The sequence below is a fragment of the Loxodonta africana genome, chromosome 19, assembly GCF_030014295.1.
Source record: "Loxodonta africana isolate mLoxAfr1 chromosome 19, mLoxAfr1.hap2, whole genome shotgun sequence".
NCBI lineage: Eukaryota > Metazoa > Chordata > Mammalia > Proboscidea > Elephantidae > Loxodonta > Loxodonta africana.
The window spans coordinates 60010084-60028118 of record NC_087360.1 but is presented as its reverse complement, the minus strand read 5'-3'; the positions used below and the strand labels follow the sequence as shown (position 1 = coordinate 60028118).

The 18035-nt window shown below is 37.7% G+C and overlaps 1 protein-coding gene across 2 annotated transcripts in view; it reads right to left on the bottom strand.

The window, feature by feature from the left end:
- The window catches only part of ZMAT4 (zinc finger matrin-type 4), a 282267-nt gene that overhangs the window by 125245 nt on the left and 138987 nt on the right, over positions 1-18035 (bottom strand). The gene's annotated exons all lie outside the window — the stretch shown is intronic.

Genomic DNA, 18035 nt, shown 5'->3' with positions numbered 1-18035 from the left:
GTGGCTACTAACAGGCCAAATGAGAAGATAAGAGTTACCCAAAGAAAAACGAGTCTCACAGTGAGGGGAGAGTACATGGTATCTGGCGAGGGTGGAAAAACAGTCTCTAATTGTACCCATTATACTCATTAAAGTAAGTATAATACCAGAGTTCAGATGGCCTGAATTATTTAGCAGAAATTATCATTTGGCATTCAGCTCTGCCTTTGACCAATTTGGCCTCACCAGGATACATGGCTGCAAGGTACAGATTATTTTGTAAGATTTCTTTAAGAAATGGAACATTTTTCATAATTAGTGTGAGTATATGTCATAAAGCTAGGACAATCATGCTGGCAAAATTTTCTAGAAGAGTTTTGTAAATTTCCTTTTTTTCAGGGGAGACAATTGGCTGAATGCTGCGCAAAATACTGAAATCCAACTTCATGTTTATTCTTTTGTAAGGCTTAAGAAGAATGAATCAGGATCTACGACAACAAACTCTTTGTCGGACCATGTGAGCTGACTATTGTGCATATGGGTCATCAATTACCTCTACTTACGTAAGGGGAAGATTAATCCATTGCCTTCCCTCCTGCCTAGTTAGAAATTGAGGGCAAAGGGGCCTCTCAGATAAGGAGTTAATCTATTCCTTAATGGAACAGCAACAGCAAAGCCTCTTTTTGTTAAAGAGCAGCCTTGATGAGTATAAGGCCCCACAAGAGCCCTGTTTCTTATTCACAGCAGGCCCTAAGAGTACAATTGAAGATGGGTTGGGGTAGAGAAAGAGAAGGGGGACAGGAAGGAGGAAGAGAATTTTGTATTGTTCTGCATAGTAGTGGGATGTTCAGACTCTTGGAGAGAGTTGCCTTGAAAATGAGGTGGCAGTTAGGCAGCTACCCTCTTCCTCCTGAAGGAACGAGTCTGTAATATCTCTGATAATTAGCATTTGTCCTTGGAAGGGGCGGAGTGTGTGTGTGTGTGTGTGTGTGTATTCCAGGAGGCTGGCCTGCCATTCAGGGGTGGGAGGAAAAGGAACAGTGAAAGGGATTCTGTGAGACTTGGAGTTACCAATCCCACCTACTTCAATGTGTTCTCCCTCCCTCTTCCTCAGTCAGGGTTAAAGAGTGAGATTTGTGGAAATGTACTGCTAAGGTGCTAAGGGGGAGCAGTGAAAGGACATGGGTCATACAGGGAGAAAAGGAGCCCTCCCAAAAGGTCCTCTTGTGGGGAGGAAAAAAGCCAAGGGTAGGGAACCAGGTTAGACACTAGGGATAGATTCCCTTGTTAAGAGTTTAAAGCCAAGGTACTTTGAGTTTTCCACTCAGTTAAAAAAAAAAAAAAGATATAAACACCTTTAAACCTTTGTGAGGTATAATGGGGAAATAAAATGGACTGGGTAGTAAAGGGGAAGGCTGGCTTCTCCTCATCCACGTCTCCACTCAAGCCTAGGATATGACAGGACATCCCATTGAAGAGTTTGCCCCGGAATTCCAGGGGATGGCAAATCAGAGAATGACTGAAGGGTTCAAAGCCAAGAAATGAGTGAATAGCTCAGGAGGGATGAAAGACCAAAATTGCTACTTTCCCAAATTAAAAAAAAAAAAGAAAGAAAGAAATTTATACTTTCCCAAGTTTAACCAAAAAAAAGGGAAAGGTGTCAATATGGAAGCAGGTGCTTGAATTACCTTGAACCCAATCAAAGTCCTAAGATCTACTTCAAAAAAAAATCAGCCATTGAAAACCCTATGGAGCCCAGTTCCACCCTGACACACACGTGGTCATCATGAGTCAGGCTCTATACAAAGGAACTGGCTTTATGCATGATGTAAGTCAAATATGCGATTTTTTAAAAAGCAGGCATACGATCTTAAGCCAGAGATGAACTCATGATGTACACCTATTTAAAATGTATGCATCCCTTCTGCTGCTTCCAGTGACAGTGCCCCGCAGCCTGCACTTAAGAACAAGGGCTTGTCTCCCGAGAGCTCTAACATGCAGACATTTCTAAAGAAAGGCTGGAAGCTAAGGCACAGGGGTAGGATCATTACTTGAAGTATACTCAGATCGACTTTCCAGGGCAAAGAATTGCCTTCAAGCTGGATAATGATCAGTGGATTTAAATATTCATTTACTCAACACACTTTACAAACCTATTAATTGTGTTAGATGCTGTGCTAGATGAATTTCCTGTTTTCAAGAAAGTCAGCACCAGGAGAAGCGGGGAAGGCAGGCAGAAAATAAAGGGATGTGTTACAATCAAGTAAATAAACTCTCCTATTGAACTCATGGGAGTCCCCGAGTGGTACAAAAGGCTGACACACTCAGTTGATAATCAAAAAGCTGGAGGTTCGAGCTCATTCAGAGGCACCTTGGAAGAAAGACCTGGAGATCTACTTCTGGAAAAAATCAGCCTTTGAAAATCCTATAGAGCATAATCCTATTCCAACACATATGGTGTCACCATGAGTAGAAGTCAACTTGAAGGAAACTGGTAGGGTATGAAGTCATACTCTTTACCAATTGCAAGGTAGAAAGACCATTAACATAAAACAAGCCTCCTTGCGTGGATTTTCATCTTCAACTCTGTCTCTTCTTTGGAATACCCTTCCACAGCACATTCAGTCTTGCCAGATTCTGGCTTTATGTCCCAGCTAATCATCACTGCCTAAAGATGAAGCTTGTTCTGACTCCCTCTACTTCCCTGAAGAGATAAGCATTTGCCCTTGGGTCCTCTAGGTGTCCCACACATACTTCTTTTATAGCAGAACACTCCATTATTACATTTATTTGTTTTTATACTTGTTCTTCTTATAAGACTGTAAAACTTAAAGGTGAGGGAAATTGTCTCACTGCCATTGAAATCTCAACACGTGGCACAGTGTTTCGCACACAGGGAGGCCCTCAAATGTTTACTGAATAAATAGAACTAGGATTGGTTTGTAGGGTTATCAATTTGCGTAATAAAGAAGTCAAAAGAGGTGACAGGTAGTGCAAGAAGGTCTAGTTGCAAGTCCAAATCTTTCAAACTAACAGGAAGGAGGCCAAGAGAAGAACTGGAGGTATCGACAGTTTTAAAGTAAGATAAGGGTTGAAGTAAGGGGTCATATCCCTAATATTTATATTGGCTTCTTGGTGGTCATTAAATATGTTTCTAGATTTTTGCTCTCCTAGGTGGAGTCCATGAGTGGTGCAAACGATCAAGCATTTGACTACGAGCTAAAATGTTGGTGGTTTGAACCCACCCAGAGGCACCTTGGAAGACAGGCCTGGTGATCTGCTTCTGAAAGGTCACCACATTAAAAACCATACGGAGCAGTTCTACTCTGCTTACATGGGGTCACCATGAGTCAGAATCTAACTACAACTCTCCTGGACAATCCTGTTCACATCATCACACAGAAGAATCAAAGTACAATAGAAAAGAAGAACCAATTATTATGTAATAAAATATTATGGAACATGGTAACAGCATAGTTGCAGAAGAGGAACCAAGAAAGAATTGGTACTTGACAAGACAGTGGCTGTGACCCCAAAGAAGTTGGGCAGCCTTTGAGGTCAGGAGGGCGTACTTTATGGGCTATTTCACTAAAACAGACAACGTAATTCATATGATGCAATTGTAAATACCACTAACTCTGATTATGTCAATGATCCTGATGGAAACATAACTACCCAGAAAAGCTTTTGATATTAACAAAGTGCCTGAAAAGTGCCAGAATTTACTTATAGTATTGTTGGCTACTTAAATCCCAAGTTATTGGTACGTTGAAACTACAGATCATATTGTCTTTACTTGAGTCTCTCACAGCACCTAGAACAATGTGAATCTATGGCCCAAGGTGAAGCTCCATAAAGTTTGATAAGTTGACCTCAATGAATACATTTATCGTTATTGGCTTAAAGATTTAAGAGTGGCCCCACGTTATCACGTAAATAAAGGAAAAACTGAGCCAAGCCTGAAGATTGTCTTAAAATATGTGTTCCAAACTGGAGGCAAAAATTCAGTCAGATTCTTTAAATACAATGTCCATATCTTTGCTGAATGGGGAAAAATAAAAAGTTAGTGCAGTATCTTAAGGCTGCTCATTTAAAGCATTTTGCAAAGTTAAGACATTTTTCAGAAGAATTCACTCAGCGTGGAAAACCCTGGTTGAATTTGGCCAGAAATCTAGTCCCAAAAGCCTTTCATCTCTCTCATAAGTTTTTTTTTTTTTTAACTTAATTCAAAGCATTGCTTTCATTCTCTTTTACTTTAGGTGAGTGTAAAAGGCCTAAGATAGAATTTCATTTCCAGAATGGCAGTGTGAAGAGTTTCGTGGAACTGCTCCCCAGCAAAAAAACTAAAATGCATGAAAATTATTTAAAAAAAAAAAATCAACATGTAATGCCTCTGAAAATTGTCCTGTGAGCAAATAGCAAATAAAGAAGCATTTATTCAAGAAAATCTACTAATCCCAATAAGAACAGCAAGAGTTTGTGGCACTTGAGCCACAACCCTCTGCCTTCCTACAAGCCTCCATCTCAGCATGATGGAAGCTTCACTCTGGGTGGGTATGGTCAAGAACAGAGGGCTTCTTCTCTCATTAGCTCCCAATCAAGAGATACCAGGAGAAACAAGCTACCATCATTTCTCACCCACCCTAGTTCTGAGTTGCAGAGGCTGAATTCCAAGTGATACAGCCAAAAGATTAGAAACTCTCTTCCTCCAACCTCCCCCATTTATAAAACCAAAACCAAACCCATTGCCATCGAGTCGATTCCGACTTATAGCGACCCTATAGGACAGGGTAGAACTGTCCCGTAGAGTTTCCAAGGAGCACCTGGTAGATTCGAACTGCCAACTTTTTAGTTAACAGCCTTAACTCTTAACCACTAGGCCACCAGGGTTTCCCCCTCATTTGTAGGGCAGATGATTTACCCCAGGTGCAGCAGGCCAAGAATATTCGGGTCTTGATAGCATTTGCCCCAGCTCACTTGTAGGGCAGAGGCTCCACACCAGGAGAGACAAGCCAAGAAGACCAGAGGCTACCAAACCCCATGCGGCTAATAAATCAGGGATGTCTCTGCAAGATGTAGGCAGTTCCAGAACAACGGCTCAGAGATTTTGCCATAAAAATAGAGAAGGGTAAAGGGATTCCGTAAGAACAGTGTCTAAACTCTCCAAGGAACTGACTTTATTTGAAATAACAAACTCTCCAAGGAACTGACTTTATTTGAAATAATATGTGGGGAAGTTTAAGCCTAAGGGTGCTCTCAATACTGGGGAGATTTTACCGGCAAGCAATTAAGAGGAAGGTGGTAGCTCCATTAGAACAACAAGTTAAGCCATAGGCCATCTAGTTTACCAGAGAGAAAAAGGGAAAGAAAAGCTAAGAAGAGCCTACCTGGAGTCAGAACAAACTACAAAGACTTGCCTCAGAAACTAGCCCTGCAAAAAGTTCTGAATTTAATTGGGTCAGACTATGCCCCAGAGCTTTGACAAAAACAATAGCACAATCAACCAGCAATTAGTAAAACCTAACAGTTGTGATTCCAGCAGAGACAGACAGTTTAACAGAGACAATCAGGGAAAGAGACAGGAAAAGAGAACCCTGCAAAACCACTGTCATCCCAGAGAGACAGTGTGTATATCCAAGGCTGCACCCTCAAAGGAATGACATCAGAGGCTTCACATTGTGGGGGAAATTAGATTTACTAAAACTGTCTAGCCAAGCTATTAACAAATAAACAACCAAGCAGCAACAAAAAATAAGCACTGAAAGGTTGTAGAATCAATATCCTGCATTGCTACGATGTACAGCCATACACCACATAACGTTCGTTTGGGCAACATCCAACCGCATGTATGTCTGTGGTCCCATAAGGTTATAATGGAGTTCAGAACTCTCGACCAGAGAGCGGGACAAAGTGGACGTAGCTGGACATAGCGAATCCAACAGCTTCCTGTACACAACACGTTTATCTCCTGTATCTAGGCTGAGCCAGTGCTGGGAGCAGGGTGGGACGGGGCGGCTCATGCCACTCCTCTCACAGCCACAGTGGCTTTTAGGGGTTTGTGCATACCCCATGCCACCCAGGCTCGAGTGGAGCTTCCCGGCAGTCTCAGGCAATTAGTAGTTGGCCCCACCACAGACCATCCTCACAATTGTTGCTATGCTTGAACCTATTTTTGCAGCCACTGTGACAATATATCTCTTTGAGGGTCTTCCTCTTTTTCACTGACACCCTACTTTTCTAAGCATGAAGTCCTTTTCCAGAGCCTGGTCCCTCCTGATAACATGTCCAAAGTATGTAAGACATAATCTTGCCATCCTTGCTTCCAAGGAGCGTTCTGGTTGATATGCTGAATGCTATTTTTTTTTTTTTATAACATGTAGAAATATATTTGACTACAGCACAAAGGAGTTGGATGGGAACAAAACTGTATTAGAGTAAGGAAACAATGCCAGATCATAACTCAAATGCACAGAACAAATGAAGAGAACCAAAAATGGTAAATAAGAAGGTTAATATAACAAACACTAAAATATATACTTGTTCTCCTTTCTTCTCTCCTTGTTTTTTTTTTAAAGACATGAGATTATATTAAGTAATAATCATAACGAAATGTTGTTGGGTTTGTAACATATATAAATGTAATATATATAACAATAATAGCACAAAAAAACTATAGGAAATAGAGTTACACAGAAGTAACACTTCTCTATCTTAATGGAATTAATTCAGTATAAATCTGAAGTAGATTCTGATAAGTTAAAATATATGTAGTATATATGGAAACCCTGGTGGTGTAGTGTATATATAACATATATAGTCAGCCTTAGAGTGACCACTGGAAAAAAAATTAAAAATTGTATAGGAAAAAAAATCATTAAAGAAATTAAAACGTTACAGTAGAAAATATTCACTAATGCAAAAGTTGTAAAGAAGAAATAGATAACAAAAAAGATACGAGACATATAAAAAAACTAAAAGCAAAATGGCAGACATAAATCCAACCCTATGAATAATAACATTAAACATGAATGGACCTAATCAGAAAGCAGAGATTTTCAGGCTAGATTAAAAACAACTTGATCAATCTAAATGTTGTCTACAGGAAATACACTTTATAGATTCAAACACACAAACAGGGGTAAGTAAAATAACAGAAGAGGTATAACTGGAAAGCAGCAACTATAACAAAGCTGGAATGGTTCTATCAATATCAGACAAAATAAAATTTTAGACAAAAGTTACTACAAGAAGTAAAGAGAGACATTTTTAAACGATTAAAGTGCCAAACCATCAGGCAGACATAATAATTGCATACACACATGGACATAACAACGGAGTCCCAAAATACATGAACCAAAAAGTGACAGAATTGATGAGAGAAATATACACATTAACAATAATGGCTGTAGATTTAAATAACCCACCTTCAATAATGGAAAGAACAACTATGCAGAAGAGCAACAAGGAGATAGAAGACTTAAATCAACTAGACCTAACAGGCATCCACGGTACACTCTACGCAATAACAGCAGAATCCACGTTCTTATCAAGTGCAACATTCTCCAGGACAAACCATATGTAAGCCATAAAAAAGGCTCGGTAAATTTAAAAGGAGTGAAAGTATACCAAATTTGTTCTTTGGCAAGAATGGAAGGAAATTAAATATCAATAACAAAAGGAAATTTGGGAAATTCATAAACATGTTGAAATGAAACAACACCCTCTTAAGTCATCAACGGATCAAAGAAGAAACCACAAGGGAAATTAGCAAATACCTTGAGATTAAAGAAAACGAAGACACACATACCAAAACTTATAAGATACAGCTCCAGCACAGCTTATAGGAAATTTTATAGTTGTAAACGCCTATATTAAAAAAGAAAAGCTGGCGAAATGGACACGAAAAGAGAGAGTGGAGGGAGAGAGCGGGCTGTCTCATTGGAGGAGAGAAACTGGTAGTATGTAGCAAGCTGTATATAAGTTTTTGTGTGAGAGACTGACTTGATTTGTAAACTTTCACTTAAAGCACAATAAAAATTATAAAAAAAAAAAAAGAAAGAAAGAAAAGATCTCAAGTTAATAACCTAACTTTGACCTTCAGACATGGGAAAAAGAAGAACAAAATAAACCCAAAGCAAGAAGAAGGAGGAAATAATAAATGTCTGAGTGGAAACAGACAGCAGAAAAACAACGGACAAAATAAATGCAACCAAAAGCTGGTTCTTTAATAAGATCAACAAAACTGGCAAACTTTTAGCCAGATTGATTTAGAAAATGAGGAAGAAGTTTCAAATTACTAAAATCATGAATGGAAGAGGGCACGTAACTATGAATGATAAAGACATAAAAAGAATTATTAAGAAATAACATGAACAACTTTGTGGCAACAAATTACATAACCTAGATGAAACAGACAAATTCTTAGAAAGACATAAACTACCCACACTGACTCAGAAGGAAAGAGAAATTCTGATTAGACCTACAACAAGAAATTTAATTACCAACGTAAAACTTCCCACAAAGAAACATTCAGGCCCAGATGGTTTCATCAATGAATTCTACCAAATAATTAATGAAGAAGCAATCAATTCCTTTACAAACGCCTTCTAAAAACAGGAGAGGGGACACCTCCCAACTCATTTTAAGAGGCCAGTATTACCCTGATACCCAAAACAGACAAAGATATTACGAGAAAACTACAGACCAATATAACTTGTGAATAGAGATGCAAACAGCCTCAGAAAATACTTTCAAACCAAATCAAGCAACATATAAAAAGGAATATATACCATTACCAAGTGAGATTTATCCCAGGATGCAAAGCTGGTTAAACATATGAAAACCAATAAACATAATATACTGTATCAACAGAATAAGGACTAAAACCACATTGTCATCTCAACATTCATAGAATAAAGTGTCTGACAAATTCAATACCCTTTCATTATAAAAACTTTCAACAAACTAAGAATAGAAGTTGGAAGAGCAGACACCCTTGTCAGGAACAAGACTATTCACCAATTTATTCAATGTTGTCCTGAAAGTTCTGGCCAGGGAAATAAGACAAGAAAATGAAATTAAAAGCATCCAGATCAGAAGGGAAAAGGTAAAATTATCACAATTTGCAAATGACATGATTCTGTATATAAAAATCCTCAGGCATTCCCTAAAAACCTATTAAAACTAATAATTGAGTTCAATATAGATGCAGAATATAAGATCAATGCATAAAAATCAATTTTATTTCTATATACTTGTAGTAAACAACCCAAGATTGAAATTAAGAAAACAATTCCATCTATAATAGCAACAAAAAATAATAAAATACTTCTTGTTGTTGATATTAGGAATAAGCATAGCAACAGAGGTACAAAGCTAAAACTCTGAAAATTATAGAACATTGCTTAAAAAATTAAAAAACAAATCAATAGAAAGAGATCTTGTGTTCGTATGTCAGAAGACTTCAAATTGTTAAGATAGCAATACTCCTCAAATTGATTTACAGATTCAACATAATCTCCATCAAAATATCAGTTGGCTTATTTGCAGAAATTAACAAGCTGATTGAAAATTTATAAGGAAATTCAATGGATCCAAGATAGCCAAAACAATCTTGAAAAAGAAGAATAGAGTTAAAGAACTCACGCTACTGATTTCAAAACTTGCTACAAAGCTGCGGTTATTAAAACCATGTGGTACTGGCAGAAAAAGAGACATATTAATAATTGCAACAGAATTGAGAGTCTAGAAGTAAACCTGTATATTTTTGATCAATTAATTTTTGACAAGAATGCCAAGATCATTCAATGGATGACCTCTGAACAAATGGCGCTGGAATAAGTGAAGATCCAAATGCAAAAGATTGACCTTAGGCCCCTGCCTGACATTATATGTAAAAATTGACTCAAAATGGATCAAAACCCTAAATGGGAACAGTTAAAATAATAAAACTCTTAGAAGATAGACAATCTTCATAAGTTGGACTAGGCAATTTTTTTTTTTTTTTCTTTAGATACGACACCAAAAGCAAAAGTGACAAAAGACATAGATAAATTGGATTTTATGAAAATAAAAATCTTTTGTGCTTCAAAGGATATCGTCAAGAAAGCGAAAAGACAGTGGACAGAATGGGAGAAAATACCCGCAAATCATACATGTGATAAGGAACCTGCATCTAGAATATTTAAAAACAAAAAAACTTATACAACTGAATAATAAAAAGATTATCCAATTAAAAAATGGGCAAAGAATCTGAATAGACATTTCTTTCAAGAAAATATACAAATGGCCAATAAGCATATGAAAAGATGCTCCCTGGATATCATTAGTCATCAAGAAAATGTAAATAAAAACCACACCGAGATAGCACTTCACACTCACTAGGATGGTCATAATAAAAAAAAAAAAAAAAAAGACAGGCAATCGAAAGTATTGGCAAGGATGTGGCGGGACTGGAACCCGCACACGCTACTGGCGGGAATGTAAAATGGTACGTCCCCTTTGGAAAACTATCTGGCAGTTTCTCCAAAGTTTAAGCATATGACCCATCAATTTCACTCCTCTGTATGTATTCAAGAGAAATAAGAACATATATGCACACAAAAACGTGTGCATATATGTTATAATAGTCGAAAAGTGAAAACAATCCAAATGTTGATTGAGTGGCATAGCGTTTAAGAGTTCAGCGGCTAACCAAAAGGCCGGCAGTTCAAATTCACCAGCCACACTTCTTAGAAACCTATGGGGCAGTTCTCCTTTGTCCTGCAGGGTCCTATAGGGTCCATATAAGTCGGAACTGATTCCACAGCAGCTAACAACAACAACATATCCAACAATGGAATATTATCAGCAATAAAAACAAATGAAGTACTGATACATGCTACGACATGGGTGAATCTTGAAAACACTATGCTAAGCGAATGAAGCCAGTCACAAAGAGCCACGTATTGTATGGTTCCATTTATATGAAGTTTCCTGAAGAGGCAAATCTGTAAAGGCAGATTGTGTTGGAGTCAGGTAGAGGAGGATAAAAAAAAGGGGGGGGGGGGGGCGGGGAATGGAGAGTGGCTGCAATGGGTATAGGGTTTCTTTTTGGTGATGATATTATTCTAAAATTGATTATGGTGATAGTTGTACGGTTCTGTAAATATACTAAAAATCATTGAACTGTACATTTTAAATAGGTGAATTGTATGGCATGTGAATTAAATCTCAAGAAAGCTATAATTTTTAAAAAGCCTAAGAGATGCATTTTAAATGATTTCAAAAGCCCAAAGGAATATTGAAATTTAAAGGACACATTTTCCTTTCTTTTCGGAGTAGTTTTTGCTTAGAGGTCAAACCCAGTTAGAAAGGAGAAAATAATGGAATGATTTTGTTCATTTGGGCTCCCTTGTAGTATGTGGGATTCCTCTGATTCCTGGCTGGGCATTCTTGGAATTCTCAGGACTAGTGTTCATTTTGGCTAAAGAGATTTCATGCCTACAATGGAACTCTTCTTGCAGTTTCTCATAAGATACACTTAAAGGCAAGAGCCATCTGATACCCCCTGTAAGAGGCAAAAATAATTGCACCTCTCAGCATGTAGCCAGTGGTAAGATGAAAAAGTCCAATCAATGCAACTGTTTTCAGTTTCACGCATGCTGTTGCTTACAGTCTTGTATTTAACTTTGGAAAGAGGCAGTAAGCAGAAAGGAATTATCTCTTCTCCTTCTCTCCCACTTTACTAGACAAAAAGAATTTCTAGAAGTCAAGCTTCCTGACTGACGGCAATGTCCCTGCCAATCTCGTCCCCCCATTGTTCTCTCTCTTGCATCCTGTCCCACTCCATTCAGGTCATCCCATTATCTCTTCTGACCTATTCAAAACACACAGATTTCAATGACCATTTGATCTACTAGTCCTTTCAGTACTGCTATGAACTTCACCCACATTCCTGACCTCTCCCAGTGCTAAAAATCTCTGGCACCAACTTGAATTAGGTCTTGTCTTCTAATTGTTTTATTAGTGTTTTTAGGGTCGTCTGTCCAAAAATACCTTAAAGGCAACAACTTTAGAAGAACTTTAGGAATTATTCTCGCTGCATTCCCAGTGTCTGCTGCAGGTGTGAATACATAGCAACCAGTTGCTATGGAGTCGATTCCTACTCATGGCCACCCCACATACGGCAAGGTAGACCTGCACTCCATAGGGTTTTCAAAGCTATGACCTTTTGGAAAAACCCATTGCCATGCACTCAAGCACTGGTTAAGCACTAGGCTACTAACTGAAAGGTCAGTGGTTGGAACCCAACAACTGCTCTGTGGGAGAAAGATGTGGCAGTCGGCTTCTGTAAGGATTTCAGCCTTGGGAACCCTACAAGGCAGTTTTACTCATCCTACAGGGATGCTATGGGTCAGAATCAACTCCAAGGTAATGAGTGGAACCTTCTGGAGGCAGGTTGCACAGTACAATTTTCTGAGAGTAATAAGTACAAACACATTAAACCCATTGCCATTGAGTTGATTCCAACTCATACCAACCCTACAGTACAGAGAAGAACTGCCCCATAGAGTTTCCAAAGAGTGCCTGGTGGATTCAAACTGCCAACCTTTAGGTTAGCAGCCGTATCTCTTAACAACTACGCCACCAGGCTTTCCTCAGACACATTAGGTGCTCTATATACTTCATCACTTTTACTTTTCATGATAACTCTAAAATATCCTTAAGATTTATCTCTTTTTTTCCCTTAATCCCCTAAATCCAATTCATAAGCAAGTCCTGTCACCTTGTGCTCTAAGTTATATCCCCAAACTGTCCACCTCTCTATCTCCCAACCCAATTTTCTATTCCTTCTTCCACCACTTCCTTTCTATCCTGAGACCCTCGCTATTGCATATCCCTCTTCTACTTTCTTCACATACACCATTCAATTCACACTCTAAAACAATATGGTTTAGGTGTTTATTTTTGGCTCGTTTATCATCTTTCTCCTACCACCGAAATATTATTTCATATCCCCAGTATCTAGAACAGAACTATCTGAAAGAAATATAATGCAAGTCACAAATCCAACCACATATATATATTTAGATTGTCTAGGAGCCACATTAAAAAATAAAATGAAACTCTGAAACTAATTTTAAATAACATATCTTAAATAATCCAATATATTCAAGCTATCATTATTTGAACGTGTATTCAACAGATTATTAATGAGGTAATTTACATTTTTTCTCATGCAAATTCTTCAAAAACTGGTGGTATTTTATACTTATCCCCCGCACCCCCCAAAAAAAACCCAAAACCTGTCACTGTTGAGTTGATTCTAACTCATAGCGACCCTATCGGACAGAGCAGAACTACCCCACAGGGTTTCCAAGGAGTGGCTGGTGCATTCGAACTGCCAGCCTTTTGGTTAGCAGCTGAGCTCTTAATTACTGTGCACCCAGGACAGCAAATCTCAATTCAGACTAGTCACAATCCAAGTGCTCATTAGGTCTAAGGAGCTAGTGGCTATTGCATTGGCCAAGGCAGCTCTAAAACAATACTGGGAACAAAGTAACTAGTAAATGTCTATTGAATTAAAAAATGAATGAATAAATGGAGACAGTGAATAAATGAATGAATAATTCTCCATTTTTACAGATGAGGAAAATATGCCCAAATGGGTCATCCTTTTCAAAAGTGGTAGAGCTGATTTTTGAATCCTGGTCTGGCCAAATTCAAGATGGTCCTATTTCCATAGCATTGCGCTGGCATCTTATGTTTCTCTTCTCATTAAAAAAAAAAAAAAAAAAAAACACTTTCAATGGCTCTTTGCAATATAAAAATAAATTCCTCTTCATGACACTTAAAAAGTCTTCTAAAATCTAACTCTCAACCTACTTTTCTTGTCTTTTCTCCCACCACTTCTTTTTATATATAATATGCTCCAAGCAAACTGAATTTTTCAAGTTAAGAACATCAACCAGTTGCCAAGAGACTGGCTGGAAATCCCAGGTCTGAACTTCCATGCTTTTCAAATCCTGGCTGCTTGCCCTTGTTGGATGCTGTGGGTGAGTGAAAGAAGATTCAATCATTTAGGCCTCATTTTTGGATCAGGTTGGAGAGCATTTGTAGTTTCCCCCTTAGACAAAGCTCCTTCCTTATCTGTTTCTACACCTCTGCCCTAGCACAGTGCCTAGCACATAGTAGGTACTGAAGTTTGTCACATAATGAATATATGAACGATTAAATGAACAATGAATGAACTCTCCCCATCTGCCAATTACATTCAGCTTATTCCTACACGTCTTTGTTCACATGGCTCATTCCAACTAGAATTTTCTCAGTCTCTCTACAAGCAAGGGCCCCTCGAATGTCATTTCCTTCATCAAGGCTTCACCGTCAGTAGGGCTTCCCACTCATTCTTCCCTAAACACCTACAGGACTTTATTTAGGCCTCTCCCCACACACTCAACACTATTAGGCATGTATCTTATTAGCCTTAACTGAATGTTAATTCCTTGAGCTAAAAATGTATCATCCCCAGCCTCCATCACCGTGTTTTGTGTGATACGTTATGAGAAAAAACACAGAACGTTAATTAACACAGGAGCAGATTTGGATTCAAGAGGTGTAGGTTTAAGCCTTGGCTTTTAAAAAATACACTAGACGTCACTTATAATTACTGAGAGTGTGTGTGTGTGTGTGTGTGTGTGTGTGTGTGTTTCCTGTTATGAGAGGAACTAAACCTGCCCTACCTGCTTACTCATGAGATTTTTGTCAGGGTAGAATAAAGCAATGAATGGGAACATGCCTTGTAATTTGTAAAGTATTATTCAAATTATCTATTATCTATCTATCTATCTACATATATTTTTCGTTGTTGTTGGCTGCTGTAGAGTCAGCCCCCAACTCATGGCTACGCCCTGTACAATGAAATGAACCGCTGTCTAGCCCTGCACCATCCTGATGATCTGTTGCATATCTAAGCATTGTGATCTACAGGGTTTTCACTGATTTTTCAGCAACAGATTGCCAGGTCTTTCTTCCTACTCTGTCTTACTCTATAAGCTCCTCTGAAACCTGTTTAGCATCATAGCACCACACAAGCCTTCACCAACAGGTGTGTGGTGGCTGCACATGAGGTGCATTGGCTGGGAGTCAATCCTTGGTCTCCTACATGGAAGGTGAGAATTCTACCACTGAGCCAGCAATGCCTCTGGGTGTGTGTGTGTGTGTGTAATATTGTATTTAACCTATTGCTCATACATATTGCTAATCCAATATACCAAGGCTGTCTTCTTCCATTAGAATGTATGTTCCTTGAGGGCAGGAATTCTGCTTTGTTCACAGGTATATCTCCAGTGTCTATAATAGGACCTGCCACAGCCAGTCAATAAATATCTGTTGATTCGATGAAAATAATACATACATACAAAATAAAATGAAGAATCTGGGAAATGGCTGCGACAGTGGCATTTTTTTTAATCTCTCTAAATCTTTACATAAAAACTAGATAGCCAAAGGAAAAACCTACAAACAACATTTACAACAAAGTGATACAACAAGGTATTCCCACAAACTCCAAAATACAAGTGAATGAGAATAAACTAATGACAGGCAGAGAACCCTACATTTATCACCATTTGTGCAAGGAAGTAGAGTGAATAAATGAGGCATATGTGTGCATCAGAGAAGAAGCCCAAATAGCCATGAAATACTCCTGGAAAAGCATAGCAGACCCGTCTAAGAATAGCAGCTAAAATTGGGAGGATGTTTCTCACCCCAGTAGAAGATAGGTGCAAAGGTCTGCATAAGGTCTGAAGGGGCAGGTATAGTCTAGACCCTATGAACTTTCACTATGACCCACCAGAACTTCCTTCCAAGACAAGCCTCCACAATGAGAAAAAACTGCTGAGAGCAGAATAAAAATTGATCAGAACAAGGACAGTGGAGACAAAGAGAAAATTCAGATAAAGGTGGAAGAGGAATAGAGCCAAGAAATCTCAGAAAACAAGTCATGATATTTTTAAACACTACACACATGTGGGTGCATACACACAGACACATGCACCAAAAATTTTGAAAAGGAGCTCTGTTAAGTTAAAAAGCAACCTTGAACCTTACTTCCTTCCAAAAATTCAAGGAAACAAAATAGCATAAGATAAAGGGCAGTATTTAAAATGTCAAAATAAAATTCTATAGAAAGCTATTATTTAAGAAAAGAGCAAAATAACATGCCTACAATGAAAACATGCCAGAAATACACCTACAAAAATGATTAAGACAGTAACCTGTAATTTTAAAACAAACTAACAAAGAGACATTAAGGGAAGGTTGTTATTGCTGTTGTTGGGTGCCATAGATTCAATTCCGACTCATAGCAACCCTATATGACAGAGTAGAAGCGACCCATAGAATTTCCTTGGCTGTAATCTTTATGAAATGAAAGCAGATTGCCAGGTCTTTTTCCCATGGAGCTGCTGAATGGGTTCAAACTGCCAACCTTTTGGTTAGCTGCTGAGTGCTTAACTGTTATGCCACCAGGGCTCCTTATGGAAATGATACAAGATATAAAAGAATAACAAAAATAAGAACTAAAAAATTCACAAATTAGGTGAAAAAACCACTAAAAAGAATTATAAATTTTAAAAAATCATCTCAGAAATGAAGACTAAAGTAGAAGAAACTCAAGATGAATGAACACAGTGAATTATGTCCTAAGAAAAAAAAATGGTAAAACAAAGAAATGAAACCATATAAAGAAATTCAAAAGCAAGTGACAAACGGAAGACAGGCAAAGGTTGCCCAATACATGAATAATTGGAGACCTTAAAGACAAAAATAGAGCAAAGGAACAAAAGCAATGCTAAAAACTATAAATTAAGAAAGCCGTCCTAAAATTAAAGAAACTATACATTGAAAGAGCATACTGCTTACCTGAGAACGCTGATTCAGAACAACCAACACTAAAATATATCCTAGTGAAATTACTAAAATTAAAAGAATTTTTTTAAATTCTTTGAGTCTCTAGGTAAATAACTTATTTGTAAGAACAATAAAACAAGATTATCACCAGCTCTTTCATCTGCAATATTTTATTGCAAAAAGAAATGGAGTAAGATATTTAAGATTCTCAAAATAAAAATGTGATCTCAGTGTTTTACATCCAACAAAACTGACTTTCAGGTATAAAGCCCAAAATGGTTAATGGTCAAGAACTTGGTGCATATTGTTCTCTTAATCTCTTCCTGAGATATCAATTAAAATAAAATTCAAATAACCAAAATGACTGGAGAGACATCAAGTTTCCTAATAAAAGAACAGTGATAGCAGATACATATAGTTGCTTGTAGAATTTAGATAAATGGGGTTAGTAGGAGGAACTATACTATGAAATGTTTATACGCTCATGTATGTGGATATAGTATAATGATTTTAAAAATAAGTAGAGAATGGGGAGAATGTCTGCTGCAAAAATATTAATTTCTCAGTAATTACATTAGCGGTGTAATACCATTATCTGCAGGCTGTTGTGTGTAGTATTGGATAGAGTAAATGAGTAATTAAGAATATTCTAATCTTATTGTTTCCTATGTCTTTGGCAACTAGGACACACAATTTGGAAAAAGAGTAAAGAGATGTAATATAGGAGGTTAAGTACAAAATCCAGTAATTGTGATTTGAATTGGAAGTATCTGTATCATGAAATATTGTATAAATATTTCTTAGCGCTATCCAAGGAAGAGGCCTATAAAAAAACAATAAGCTCAACACAACTTCTTTAGCACTCAGATACCCTAGGTCTCTCTCTTACAACACCATTTCCCAGTAAAAGAAATCTAGCCTTTTGGGAAAAAATGGCTGATTCTTGGAAATGTAAAATATGAGCCTGGAATATTTTGCCATACCAGATAAAGACTATCATGCTTATGCCACAAGGACTCAGAGAAAAACCTGAAGAAGTTCCAGATGGGACAATTTAAGCTTCAAAAAAGGATAATAATTGCATGTGATCAAAATTCATCAAATATATTAAATCCATGCCTTTGTAATAATATTTTTAAATACCTATTTAATCACCTTTTCAG